Raw genomic sequence first — 13,569 nt, 5'->3', positions numbered from 1 at the left:
GCCCTCCACCAACTCCATTTTAGTGAGCATGGTGATGTCGTTCCCCTCGTGAGAGATTTTGAGGGTGTCCCATATCTGCTTGGCGTTGTCCAAGCCGCTCACCTTATTGTACTCTTCCCTGCACAAAGATGCTAATAGAACAGTAGTAGCTTGTGCATTTCTATGGATTTGTTCATTTATAAGCATAGGGCTATCCGAGCTATCAAATTTCATTCCATTCTCTACAATCTCCCATATGCTTGGATGGAGAGAGAATAAGTGATTACGCATTTTGTGACTCCAAAATCCGTAGTCTTCCCCATCGAAGTGTGGAGGTTTGCCAAGAGGAATGGAAAGCAAATGCGAATTCGAACTATGTGGAATACGAGAATAATCAAATGAAAAGTTCGAATTGACCGTCTTCCTGTAGTCGTTGTCGTCATCCTTTTGGGAAGAGGTAGACTCATCGCTATCGTCGTAGTAGATGATCTCCTTGATGCGCCTTGTCTTCTTCTTCTTCCCGTCTTTGCGCTTGTGGCCCGAGCCCGAGTCAGTAGGCTTGTCATCCTTCGGCTCGTTGACGAAGGACTCCTTCTCCTTGTCGTTGATCACGATTCCCTTCCCCTTAGGATCCATCTCTTCGGGCGATTAGTCCCTTCTTGAAGAGAACGACTCTGATACCAATTGAGAGCACCTAGAGGGGGGGTGAATAGGTGATCCTGTGAAACTTAAACGTATAGCCACAAAACTTGGTTAATCGTTAGCACAATAGTTGCCAAGTGGCTAGATAGGAATCCTCAACAAAATACAATAACCAACAAGGATCAATCACAGAGATGACACGGTGGTTATCCCGTGGTTCGGCCAAGACCAACGCTTGCCTACTCCACGTTGTGGCGTCCCAACGGACGAGGGTTGCAATCAACCCCTCTCAAGCGGTCCAAAGACCCACTTGAATACCACGGTGTTTTGCCTTGCTTATCTTTATCCCACTTGCGAGGAATCTCCACAAATTGGAGTCTCTCGCCCTTACACTTAAAGTTCACAAAGAAGCACGGAGTAAGGGAGGGAAGCAACACACACAAATCCACAGCGAAATGCGCACACACACGGCCAAGAATCGAGCTCAAAGACTATCTCAAAGTTCTCACAAGAACGGAGCTCGAATCACTTAGAATGACAAACGAATGCGCAAAGACTGAGTGTGGATGGTCAAGAATGCTCTAAGGTTGCTTGGTTTCCTCCTCCATGCGCCTAGGGGTCCCTTTTATAGCCCCAAGGCAGCTAGGAGCCGTTGAGAGCAATTCTGGAAGGCTGATCTTGCCTTCTGTCATCGGGCGCACCGGACAGTCCGGTGCACACCGGACACTGTCCGATGCCCGATCTCCTTCCTAAAATGGCACAGCCGACCGTTGCCCGCCAGAGAGCCGTTGGCGCACCGGACATGTCCGGTGCACACCGGACAGTCCGGTGCCCCCTTCTAGCCGTTGGCTCGGCCACGTGTCACGCGCAGATCGCGCGGCAGACCGTTGGCCCGGCCGACCGTTGGCTCACCGGACAGTCCGGTGCACACCGGACAGTCCGGTGAATTATAGCCGTACGCCGTCGGCGAATTCCCGAGAACGCCGAGTTCACGCCGAGTCAGCCTGGCGCACCGGACACTGTCCGGTGCACCACCGGACAGTCCGGTGCTCCCAGACTCAGCAGATTCTTGGCTGCTCGAGCCAAGACATTTCCAATTGGATTTTTCCTGTTTCCAGCACTTAGACACAATACATTAGTCCATAAAACAATGTACTAAGTCTGAGAAACATACCTTAATTCTTGATTTGTACTTTGTCCACCTTTTTACACTTAGGCTCTTGTGTTGGACACTAAATCACCAAAACACTTAGAAATGGCCCAAAGGCACATTTCCCTTTCAGCGTGGCCGTGGCACATGTCTCCAAGCATGTGCATGCACGCAGCACACCGGAGTCGTCGGCGCCGCTGGAGCTGTGCGCCTACGCGTGTGGCGACACGGTGGCCTTTGGCCGCACGATGTGGCTCCCTGAATGAACTGTTAGAACTCAGTGGCTAGAACTCAGTGGTAACGAGATTGAGACAAATGACAGAGACAAGTAACTCTTGTGTTTATTGCAGGGAAGACAGTATTTATATACAAGCGAACTAGTGTCTCCCCAAGGGGTGCGTCCCTTGGGGAGAAACTGTCGCACCCAATGGAGGGGATTGAACACACATATTGTAACACTCCCCCTTGATCAATCCAAGTCCATTTGATCATCTGCAAGCTGTCTTCCAATATATTATCTCCTCAAAAACCCTGTGGGAAAAATAAGGAGTACACAATGTCTTTTGGATAATGAGAATAATCTCACATGAACTCCAAAAGAAAATATGCTTATGATCATCATGCATAAAAACCACTGTGGGGAAAATCAATGATGAAGCATATAGCTTAGTTGATATTACCTCGTTAAAAACTTTGGATGAGAAAACCTTAACAAGGCAAAACTCATACAAAGAAAAGAGTGTAATATGATGGTACAAAACAGGTCAAATATCACGGAGAATTTACTCCCCCTGATTCTTGCAAGCACTTAAGTCTTCTCATACCAATCACCTCAACACATTTCTGAAAACGTTGAGTATGGTAGAGATTTTGTGAATAGATCATCAAGATTATCACAAGACTTTGCAAGATGTTAATGTTTCCATTTTCCTGTTTCCATCTGAACAACACAAGCTCAATTATCCTTATGGATAATGGTTAGTGGTTCAATTGAACCACAATACGACATTGTTCTCCAATGGACCTCTAGCCCAAAGAACAATAATATGTCTATAGCCATCATCTCAAAAACCCCAGTGGGGAAAATAAATGATGAGACATATAACTCAGGCTAATATTTTTCCAAGATAATCTTGCCAGAAAATCTGAGAAATCAACATATCAGCTGAGTCTCCATAAAAACCCAGTGGGAAAAATAAGGAGAGTAGTCATACTCTATTGTTGATCTATTTGAACTCTAAGGAGATAAACTCATCACCTAGTTCAAATACAACAATAACTATGTCATGATGTATCATCCTTGAAAACCTCTACGGGAAAAATAGATGATACGACATAGGCCTTGTGTTGATGTTGCCTCGTCAAAAACTTTGAATGAGAAACCCAATCAGGGAAAAACTCATGCGAAGAAAAGAGTACAACATGATGTGTAAACAAGTTCTTCTGATCAAGAGGAAACTCCCCCTGATCTTTACGAATCACTAAGTCATCTCATACCTGCTCTCAAACACATTAAAAATGTGGAGTAAGGTAGAGACTTAGTTCGTAACTTGTTTTCATCTAAACAACACAAAGTAATATTATCTCCATAGATAATAAGGTCAATGATATAAAATCATGACCACCACATACCCTCAGTATGTAGTATATCATTATGTACAATCCCACGAAGTGTACTATAGAATGATTAGTGTAAGTGACCATTAATCTCTGTTGATCAACATTTATCAAACAGTAGGTCCAACTTACCAGAAGTATGTCATTGATCTTGTACCTGGGGATCTTCTATAGATATCCAAGATCAGTATATCCAAACATAAGGAGAGCATGAGTACACCTGGAGATCATAACTCGATCTCATGTGCTGTTAGCTAGCAAATCTTTGCAAAGCAATATTGAAAGGGAAATGTGCCCTTGGGCCATTTCTAAGTATTTTGGTGATTGAGTGCCAACACAAGTGCTTAAATGTGAATTCATGCTTATGGATGGACAAAGTGCAAAACAAGAGCAAAGGTATGTTTCTAAGTCTTAGTACATTGGTTTTGTGTACTAATATACTTGTCTAAGTATTAGAAACAGAAAGAAGAAGAAAAGAGAAGAGTTGTCTGTGTACAGCCAAAAGGCTGTTTCGGTCTGGGGCACCGAACTGTCTGGTGGTGCACCGGACAGTGTCCGGTGCGCCAGGCTGCCTCGGCGCGAAGTGACCGCTCTCGGGAATTCGCCGACGGCGTACGGCTAAAATTCACCGGACTGTCCGGTGTGCACCGGACTGTCCGGTGAGCCATCGGTCGGCCGAGCCAACGGTCGGCCGCGCGATCTGCGCGGGACACGTGGCCAAGCCAACGGTCGGAAGGGGGCACCGGACTGTCCGGTGTGCACCGGACATGTCCGGTGCGCCAACGGCTCCAAATCTGCCAACGGTCGGCTTCGCCATTTAAGGAAAGAAATCTGGCACCGGACAGTGTCCGGTGTGCACCGGACTGTCCGGTGCGCCAGACGACAGAAGGCAAGGATGGCCTTCTAAATTTGCTCTCAACGGCTCCTAGCTGCCTTGGGGCTATAAAAGAGACCCCTAGGCGCATGGAGGAGCACACCAAGCAACCTTAGAGCATTCTTGATCATCCACACTCAGTCTTTGCGCATTCGTTTGTCATTTGCAGTGATTCGAGCTCCGTTCTAGTGAGAACTTTGAGATAGTCTTTTGAGCTCGATTCTTGGCCGTGTGTGTGCGCATTTTGCTGGGGATTTGTGTGTGTTGCTTCCCTCCCTTACTCCGTATTTCTTTGTGAATCTCAAGTGTAAGGGCGAGAGACTCCAAGTTGTGGAGATTCCTCGCAAACGGGATATTGAAAGGAAAAGCATAACACTGTGGTATTCAAGTTGATCATTGGATCACTTGAGAGGAGTTGAGTGCAACTCTCGTCCGTTGGGACGCCACAACGTGGAGTAGGCAAGTTTTGTACTTGGCCGAACCACGGGATAAACCACTGTGTCTTCTCTGTGTTGATCTTTTGTGGTATTGTGTTTTGTTAAGACTCATCTCTAGCCACTTGGCGATTATTGTGCTAACACTTAACAAGTTGTTGTGGCTATAAGTTTAAGTTTCACAGGATCACCTATTCACCCCCCCTCTAGGTGCTCTCAATTGGTATCAGAGCCGTTCTCTTCAAGAAGGGACTAATCGCCCGAAGAGATGGATCCTAAGGGGAAGGGAATCGTGATCAACGACAAGGAGAAGGAGTCCTTTGTCAACGAGCCGAAGGATGACAAGCCTACTGACTCGGGCTCGGGCCACAAGCGTAAAGATGGGAAGAAGAAGAAGACAAGGCGCATCAAGGAGATCGTCTACTACGACGATAGCGATGAGTCTACTTCTTCCCAAAAGGACGACGACAACGACTACAGGAAGACGGTCAATTCGAACTTTTCATTTGATTATTCTCGTATTCCACATAGTTCGAATTCGCATTTGCTTTCCATTCCTCTTGGCAAACCTCCACACTTCGATGGGGAAGACTACGGATTTTGGAGTCACAAAATGCGTAGTCACTTATTCTCTCTCCATCCAAGCATATGGGAGATTGTAGAGAATGGAATGAAATTTGATAGCTCGGATAGCCATATGCTTATAAATGAACAAATCCATAAAAATGCACAAGCTACTACTGTTCTATTAGCATCTTTGTGCAGGGAAGAGTACAATAAGGTGAGCGGCTTGGACAACGCCAAGCAGATATGGGACACCCTCAAAATCTCTCACGAGGGGAACGACATCACCATGCTCACTAAAATGGAGTTGGTGGAGGGCGAGCTTGGACGATTCGCAATGATAAGGGGAGAAGAGCCAACCCAAACTTACAACAGGCTCAAGACCCTTATCAACAAAATAAGGAGCTACAGAAGCACGCGATGGACGAACCACGACGTCGTCCGCCTAATGCTAAGGTCCTTTACCGTTCTTGATCCTCATCTCGTAAACAATATTCGTGAGAATCCCAGGTACACGATGATGACGCCCGAGGAGGTACTCGGAAAATTCGTAAGCGGGCGGATGATGATCAAGGAGGCGAGATACGTCGACGACGCTCTAAACGGTCCAATCCATGAGCCTCAACCCATTGCTCTCAAGGCAACAAGGAGCAAGGAGGCGCTACCTAGCAAGGTGGCGCAAATTGAGGCGGCCGGACTTAATGATGAAGAGATGGCCCTCATCATCAAAAGATTCAAGACGGCGCTAAAGGATCGCAAGGGACAACCAAGCAAGACCAAGACCAAGGGAAAGCGCTCATGTTTCAAATGCGGTAAGCTTGGTCATTTTATTGCTAACTGTCCTGACAATGATAGTGATCAAGACCAAGGGAACAAGAGGGAGAAGAAGAAGAATTATAAGAAGGCAAAGGGCGAAGCTCATCTCGGCAAGGAGTGGGATTCGGACTGCTCCTCGTCCGACTCCGACAATGAAGGACTCGCCGCCACTGCCTTCAACAAGTCATCCCTCTTCCCCAACGAGCATCACACATGCCTTATGGCAAGGGAGAAGAAGGTGAGTACTCAAGACTCCACTTATGCTTCTTCTAGTGATAATGAGTCTCGTGATGATGATGACATAGATTATTCATGCTTGTTCAAGGGCTTAGATAGATCTAAGATAGATAAAATTAATGAATTGATTGATGCCTTGAATGATAAGAATAGGCTTTTAGAAAAGCAAGAGGATTTGTTGTATGAAGAACATGACAAATTTGTAGAAGCACAAAAATCACTTGCATTAGAGATTAAGAGAAATGGAATGCTTTCTTTTGAACTATCTACTTGTCATGAAACCATTTCTACTTTAAAAAGTGTCAACAATGATTTAAATGCAAAATTAGAAGTAGCAAATAAATCTAATTCTTGTGTAGAACATGTTGTAATTTGTACTAGGTGTAAAGATTTTGACATTGATGCTTGTAGTAAACACCTAGTTTCAATTTCCAAGCTTAATGAGGAATTGGCTAGTCTTAATGCCCAACTTAAGACTAGCAAGAATGAATTTGATAAGCTGAAATTTGCAAGGGATGCCTACACGATTGGTAGACACCCCTCAATTAAGGATGGACTTGGCTACAAGAGGGAAGCCAAGAACTTGACAAGCCATAAGGCCCCTATCTCCGCCAAGGAGAAAGGGAAGGCTCCTATGGTTAGTAGTGCTAAAAAGAACCATGCTTTTATGTACCATGATAGGAGACAAATTAGAAATGCTTATAGGAGTTATAATGCTTTTGATGATTTTGATTCTCATGCTATGTTTGCTTCTAGTTCTTCCTATGTGCATGACAGAAATATGGGTAAGAGAAATGTTGTTCATAATATGTCTAGGAAAAATGTTGTCAATGTTCCTAGAAAAGTTATGAATGGTCCCTCTACAATTTATCGTGCCTTAAATGCTTCCTTTGCTATTTGTACAAAGGACAGGAAAATAGTTGCTAAAAAATTAGGGGCAAGATGCAAGGGAGACAAAACTTGCATTTGGGTCCCTAAGGATATTTGTGCTAACCTTGTAGGACCCAACATGAGTTGGGTACCTAAGACCCAAGCCTAAATTTGCCTTGCAGGTTTATGCATCCGGGGGTTCAAGCTGGATTATTGATAGCGGATGCACAAACCATATGACGGGGGAGAAGAAGATGTTCACCTCCTACGTCAAGAATAAGGATTCCCAAGATTCAATTATATTCGGTGATGGGAATCAAGGCAAGGTAAAAGGGTTAGGTAAAATTGCAATTTCTAATGAGCACTCCATATCTAATGTGTTTTTAGTAGAGTCTCTTGGATATAATTTGCTATCTGTTAGTCAATTATGCAACATGGGGTATAACTGTCTATTTACAAATGTAGATGTGTCTGTCTTTAGAAGAAGTGATGGTTCACTAGCTTTTAAGGGTGTATTAGACGGCAAACTTTATTTAGTTGATTTTGCAAAAGAAGAGGCCGGTCTAGATGCATGCTTAATAGCTAAGACTAGCATGGGCTGGCTGTGGCATCGCCGCTTAGCACATGTGGGGATGAAGAACCTTCACAAGCTTCTAAAGGGAGAACACGTGATAGGTTTGACTAACGTGCAATTCGAAAAAGATAGACCTTGTGCAGCTTGTCAAGCAGGTAAACAAGTGGGAGGAGCGCATCACAGCAAGAATGTGATGACCACTTCAAGACCCCTGGAGCTGCAGCATATGGACCTCTTCGGACCTGTCGCCTATCTGAGCATAGGAGGGAGTAAGTATGGTCTAGTTATTGTTGATGACTTTTCCCGCTTCACTTGGGTGTTCTTTTTGCAGGATAAGTCTGAAACCCAAGGGACCCTCAAGCGCTTCCTCAGGAGAGCTCAAAATGAGTTTGAGCTCAAGGTGAAGAAGATAAGGAGCGACAACGGGTCCGAGTTCAAGAACCTTCAAGTAGGGGAGTTCCTTGAGGAGGAAGGGATCAAGCACGAGTTCTCCGCTCCCTACACACCACAGCAAAATGGTGTGGTAGAGAGGAAGAACAGGACGCTAATCGATATGGCGAGGACGATGCTTGGAGAATTCAAGACCCCCGAGTGGTTCTGGTCGGAAGCCGTGAACACGGCTTGCCACGCCATCAACAGGGTCTACCTTCATCGCCTCCTCAAGAAGACTTTGTATGAGCTACTAACTGGTAACAAACCCAATGTATCTTACTTTCGTGTATTTGGGAGCAAGTGCTACATTCTAGTAAAGAAGGGTAGAAATTCTAAGTTTGCTCCCAAAGCTGTAGAAGGGTTTTTGTTAGGTTATGACTCAAATACAAAGGCGTATAGAGTCTTCAACAAATCATCGGGTTTGGTTGAAGTCTCTAGCGACGTTGTATTTGATGAGACTAATGGCTCTCCAAGAGAGCAAGTTGTTGATCTTGATGATGTAGATGAAGAAGACGTTCCAACGGCCGCTATGCGCACCATGGCGATTGGTGATGTGCGACCACAGGAACAATTGGAGCAAGATCAACCTTCTTCCTCAACAATGATGCATCCCCCAACTCAAAACGATGAACAGGTTCATCAAGAGGAGTGTGATCAAGGGGGAGCACAAGATGATCATGTGATGGAGGAAGAAGCACAACCGGCACCTCCAACCCAAGTTCGAGCGATGATTCAAAGGGATCATCCCGTCGACCAAATTCTGGGTGATATTAGCAAGGGAGTAACTACTCGATCTCGATTAGTTAATTTTTGTGAGCATTACTCCTTTGTCTCTTCTATTGAGCCTTTCAGGGTAGAAGAGGCCTTGCTAGATCCGGACTGGGTGTTAGCCATGCAGGAGGAACTCAACAACTTCAAGCGCAATGAAGTTTGGACACTGGTGCCTCGTCCCAAACAAAACGTTGTGGGAACCAAGTGGGTATTCCGCAACAAACAGGACGAGCACGGGGTGGTGACGAGGAACAAGGCTCGACTTGTGGCAAAAGGCTATGCCCAAGTCGCAGGTTTGGACTTTGAGGAGACGTTTGCTCCTGTGGCTAGGCTAGAATCAATTCATATCTTGCTAGCATATGCCGCTCACCATTCTTTCAGGTTGTTCCAAATGGATGTGAAGAGCGCTTTCCTCAACGGGCCAATCAAGGAGGAGGTGTACGTGGAGCAACCCCCTGGCTTCGAGGATGAACGGTACCCCGACCACGTGTGTAAGCTCTCTAAGGCGCTCTATGGACTTAAGCAAGCCCCAAGAGCATGGTATGAATGCCTTAGAGACTTTCTAATTGTTAATGCTTTCAAGGTTGGGAAAGCCGATCCAACTCTCTTTACTAAGACATGTGATGGTGATTTGTTTGTGTGCCAAATTTATGTCGATGACATAATATTTGGTTCTACTAACCAAAAGTCTTGTGAAGAGTTTAGCAGGGTGATGACGCAGAAATTCGAGATGTCGATGATGGGCGAGTTGAACTACTTCCTTGGGTTCCAAGTGAAGCAACTCAAAGATGGCACCTTCATCTCCCAAACGAAGTACACGCAAGATCTGCTAAAGCGGTTTGGGATGAAGGACGCCAAGCCCGCAAAGACTCCGATGGGGACCGACGGACACACCGACCTCAACAAAGGAGGTAAGTCCGTTGATCAAAAAGCATACCGGTCAATGATAGGGTCTCTACTTTATTTATGTGCTAGTAGACCGGATATTATGCTTAGCGTATGCATGTGTGCTAGATTTCAATCCGATCCTAAGGAGTGTCACTTAGTGGCGGTGAAGCGAATTCTAAGATATTTGGTTGCTACGCCTTGCTTCGGGCTCTGGTATCCAAAAGGGTCTACCTTTGACTTGGTTGGATACTCAGATTCCGACTATGCTGGATGTAAGGTCGATAGGAAGAGTACATCAGGGACGTGCCAATTCTTAGGAAGGTCCCTGGTGTCGTGGAACTCTAAGAAACAAACCTCCGTTGCCCTATCCACCGCTGAGGCCGAGTATGTTGCCGCAGGACAGTGTTGCGCGCAACTACTTTGGATGAGGCAAACCCTCCGGGACTTTGGCTACAATCTGAGCAAAGTCCCACTCCTATGTGATAATGAGAGTGCTATCCGCATGGCGGAAAATCCTGTTGAACACAGCCGCACAAAGCACATAGACATCCGGCATCACTTTTTGAGAGACCACTAGCAAAAGGGAGATATCGAAGTGTTTCATGTTAGCACCGAGAACCAGCTAGCCGATATCTTTACCAAGCCTCAAGATGAGAAGACCTTTTGCAGGTTGCGTAGTGAGCTAAATGTCTTAGATTCGCGGAACCTGGATTGATTTGTAGCATACATGTGTTTATGCCTTTGATCATATTCCTTATGCATTTTGTTGCTTAATAATGGTGCTCAAGTTGTACAAACACTCCCTGGACCTCACAAATCCGTTGCAAAGTGATGCACATGTTTAGGGGGAGATGTGTTACAACTTGACCCTTTGAGACTAACCCTGTGCTTGAGTTTGATGCTTTAGTCTCAAAGAAGGATTGAAAGGGAAAAGGTGGACTTGGACCATGCAAGACTTCCACTGCACTCCGATGAAAAGAGTAACTTTTCCAAGTTCATCTTTATACTCTTATTGCCTATTTGCTCTTAATTGAAGATTTTGGTGAGGCAATGGGGTTAAAGGGCCAAGATTGATCCCGTTTTGGTGCTTGATGCCAAAGGGGGAGAAAATAAAGGCCAAAGAAATAAATGGATCAGCTACCACTTGAGAAACTTTGAAAACAGTAGGATAGAGCTTTTGGTTTGTCAAAACTCTTGCATTGTCTCTTTTGTCAAAAGTTGGCCTCTTGTGGGGAGAAGTGTTGATTATGGGAAAAAGGGGGAGTTTTTGGAATCTTGAATCAATTTTCTTTGGAAAACCTCTCTTGATGTCTCTACAAGTGGATTTGACTTAGAGATAGGATTTTGAGGTTGATTTGCAAAAACAAACCAAGTGGTGGCAAAGGATGATCCATATATGCCAAAATAAATTTGAGTTTTATTCGAAGTGATTTTGCACTTATTCTAGTTGCTTTATGTTGTGTTGGCATAAATCACCAAAAAGGGGGAGATGGAAAGGGAAATGTGCCCTTGGGCCATTTCTAAGTATTTTGGTGATTGAGTGCCAACACAAGTGCTTAAATGTGAATTCATGCTTATGGATGGACAAAGTGCAAAACAAGAGCAAAGGTATGTTTCTAAGTCTTAGTACATTGGTTTTGTGTACTAATATACTTGTCTAAGTATTAGACACAGAAAGAAGAAAAGAGAAGAGTTGGCTGTGTACAGCCAAAAGGCTGTTTCGGTCTGGGGCACCGGACTGTCCGGTGGTGCACCGGACAGTGTCCGGTGTGCCAGGCTGCCTCGGCGCGAAGTGACCGCTCTCGGGAATTCGCCGACGGCGTACGGCTAAAATTCACCGGACTGTCCGGTGTGCACCGGACTGTCCGGTGAGCCATCGGTCGGCCGAGCCAACGGTCGGCCGCGCGATCTGCGCGGGACACGTGGCCAAGCCAACGGTCGGAAGGGGGCACCGGACTGTCCGGTGTGCACCGGACATGTCCGGTGCGCCAACGGCTCCAAATCTGCCAACGGTCGGCTTCGCCATTTAAGGAAAGAAATCTGGCACCGGACAGTGTCCGGTGTGCACCGGACTGTCCGGTGCGCCAGACGACAGAAGGCAAGGATGGCCTTCTAAATTTGCTCTCAACGGCTCCTAGCTGCCTTGGGGCTATAAAAGAGACCCCTAGGCGCATGGAGGAGCACACCAAGCAACCTTAGAGCATTCTTGATCATCCACACTCAGTCTTTGCGCATTCGTTTGTCATTTGCAGTGATTCGAGCTCCGTTCTAGTGAGAACTTTGAGATAGTCTTTTGAGCTCGATTCTTGGCCGTGTGTGTGCGCATTTTGCTGGGGATTTGTGTGTGTTGCTTCCCTCCCTTACTCCGTATTTCTTTGTGAATCTCAAGTGTAAGGGCGAGAGACTCCAAGTTGTGGAGATTCCTCGCAAACGGGATATTGAAAGGAAAAGCATAACACTGTGGTATTCAAGTTGATCATTGGATCACTTGAGAGGAGTTGAGTGCAACTCTCGTCCGTTGGGACGCCACAACGTGGAGTAGGCAAGTTTTGTACTTGGCCGAACCACGGGATAAACCACTGTGTCTTCTCTGTGTTGATCTTTTGTGGTATTGTGTTTTGTTAAGACTCATCTCTAGCCACTTGGCGATTATTGTGCTAACACTTAACAAGTTTTTGTGGCTATAAGTTTAAGTTTCACAGGATCACCTATTCACCCCCCCCCCTCTAGGTGCTCTCAAATATCCGGCCGGATGCTCTTGCAAGATACAATAGCACATCTCATGATCGAAAAGAATCAAAGAACAATGATTCTCTCATATTGAATTTCTTCAATATATGTTGGATATAGACAACTTTTGTATCCAAGATACTCAAGATAGTTTACTTTGAATTGAAAATCTCTTTCAATTCATATCCTCTATCTCGAACTCCGTCGATAAGTAATGTATGTTTAAAATATGCTGCACATATTTACACTGAACATACCATTCTTTGTGTATCCTTTCAGAAGGAAGGATTCACTAGGTCGAATGTACCATATTTGACCAGGATGCTCTAAGTCACAAAGACTTTCCAAGCATTACAAATTTGTGATTGGTGATTATGTATTTGGAATCCTTCAAGACTCCATAAATACCATAATCCAGTGATCACATATGCATATGTTGTCACTACATCTATCAACTGCATAGATAGATGATTTACTGCCCATAATATTGTATCGGAATTTTACTACTCACAGTAGAGGAGAATTTATAGCATTAAAATAATGCTTGGGTTTGCGTATAAACCCAGTTGCTACTAGCCATGCTTTCTCACCACCTCATTGTTTCCAAGTCCATGAAAACAAACTTGTATCCACAATAAGATACCTTGAAGTGAAAATAACTTAACACTTCTTTCTGGTGAGCAAGGCTATCTCTGCAACATTGTATCACTCAACAAGATCCAATTTGAGCATACTCGTGCTCTGCTATGGCCATAGTCTTTTGGATCACTTGGAGCGCATATACAATTGCTGAGATGTATGTGTCGACACTTGTAGCTTTTAAATAACACAATTCTCCAGTTGACATAAAGTCATTTTTATGTACCCTTATGATTCCTCGTGAAATCCCAAAACGAGAATCAAGGGCTTCCGATAACCTAGCCTCATCAGTGCGCACTGAGCTAGGTTGTGAATGTCTTCCATTCACAGGATAATCAATATCCTTTAGGTG

This window comes from Zea mays, chromosome 10 (assembly GCF_902167145.1).
Source record: "Zea mays cultivar B73 chromosome 10, Zm-B73-REFERENCE-NAM-5.0, whole genome shotgun sequence".
Lineage (NCBI taxonomy): Eukaryota > Viridiplantae > Streptophyta > Magnoliopsida > Poales > Poaceae > Zea > Zea mays.
Note: the sequence above shows the minus strand (reverse complement) of the source record.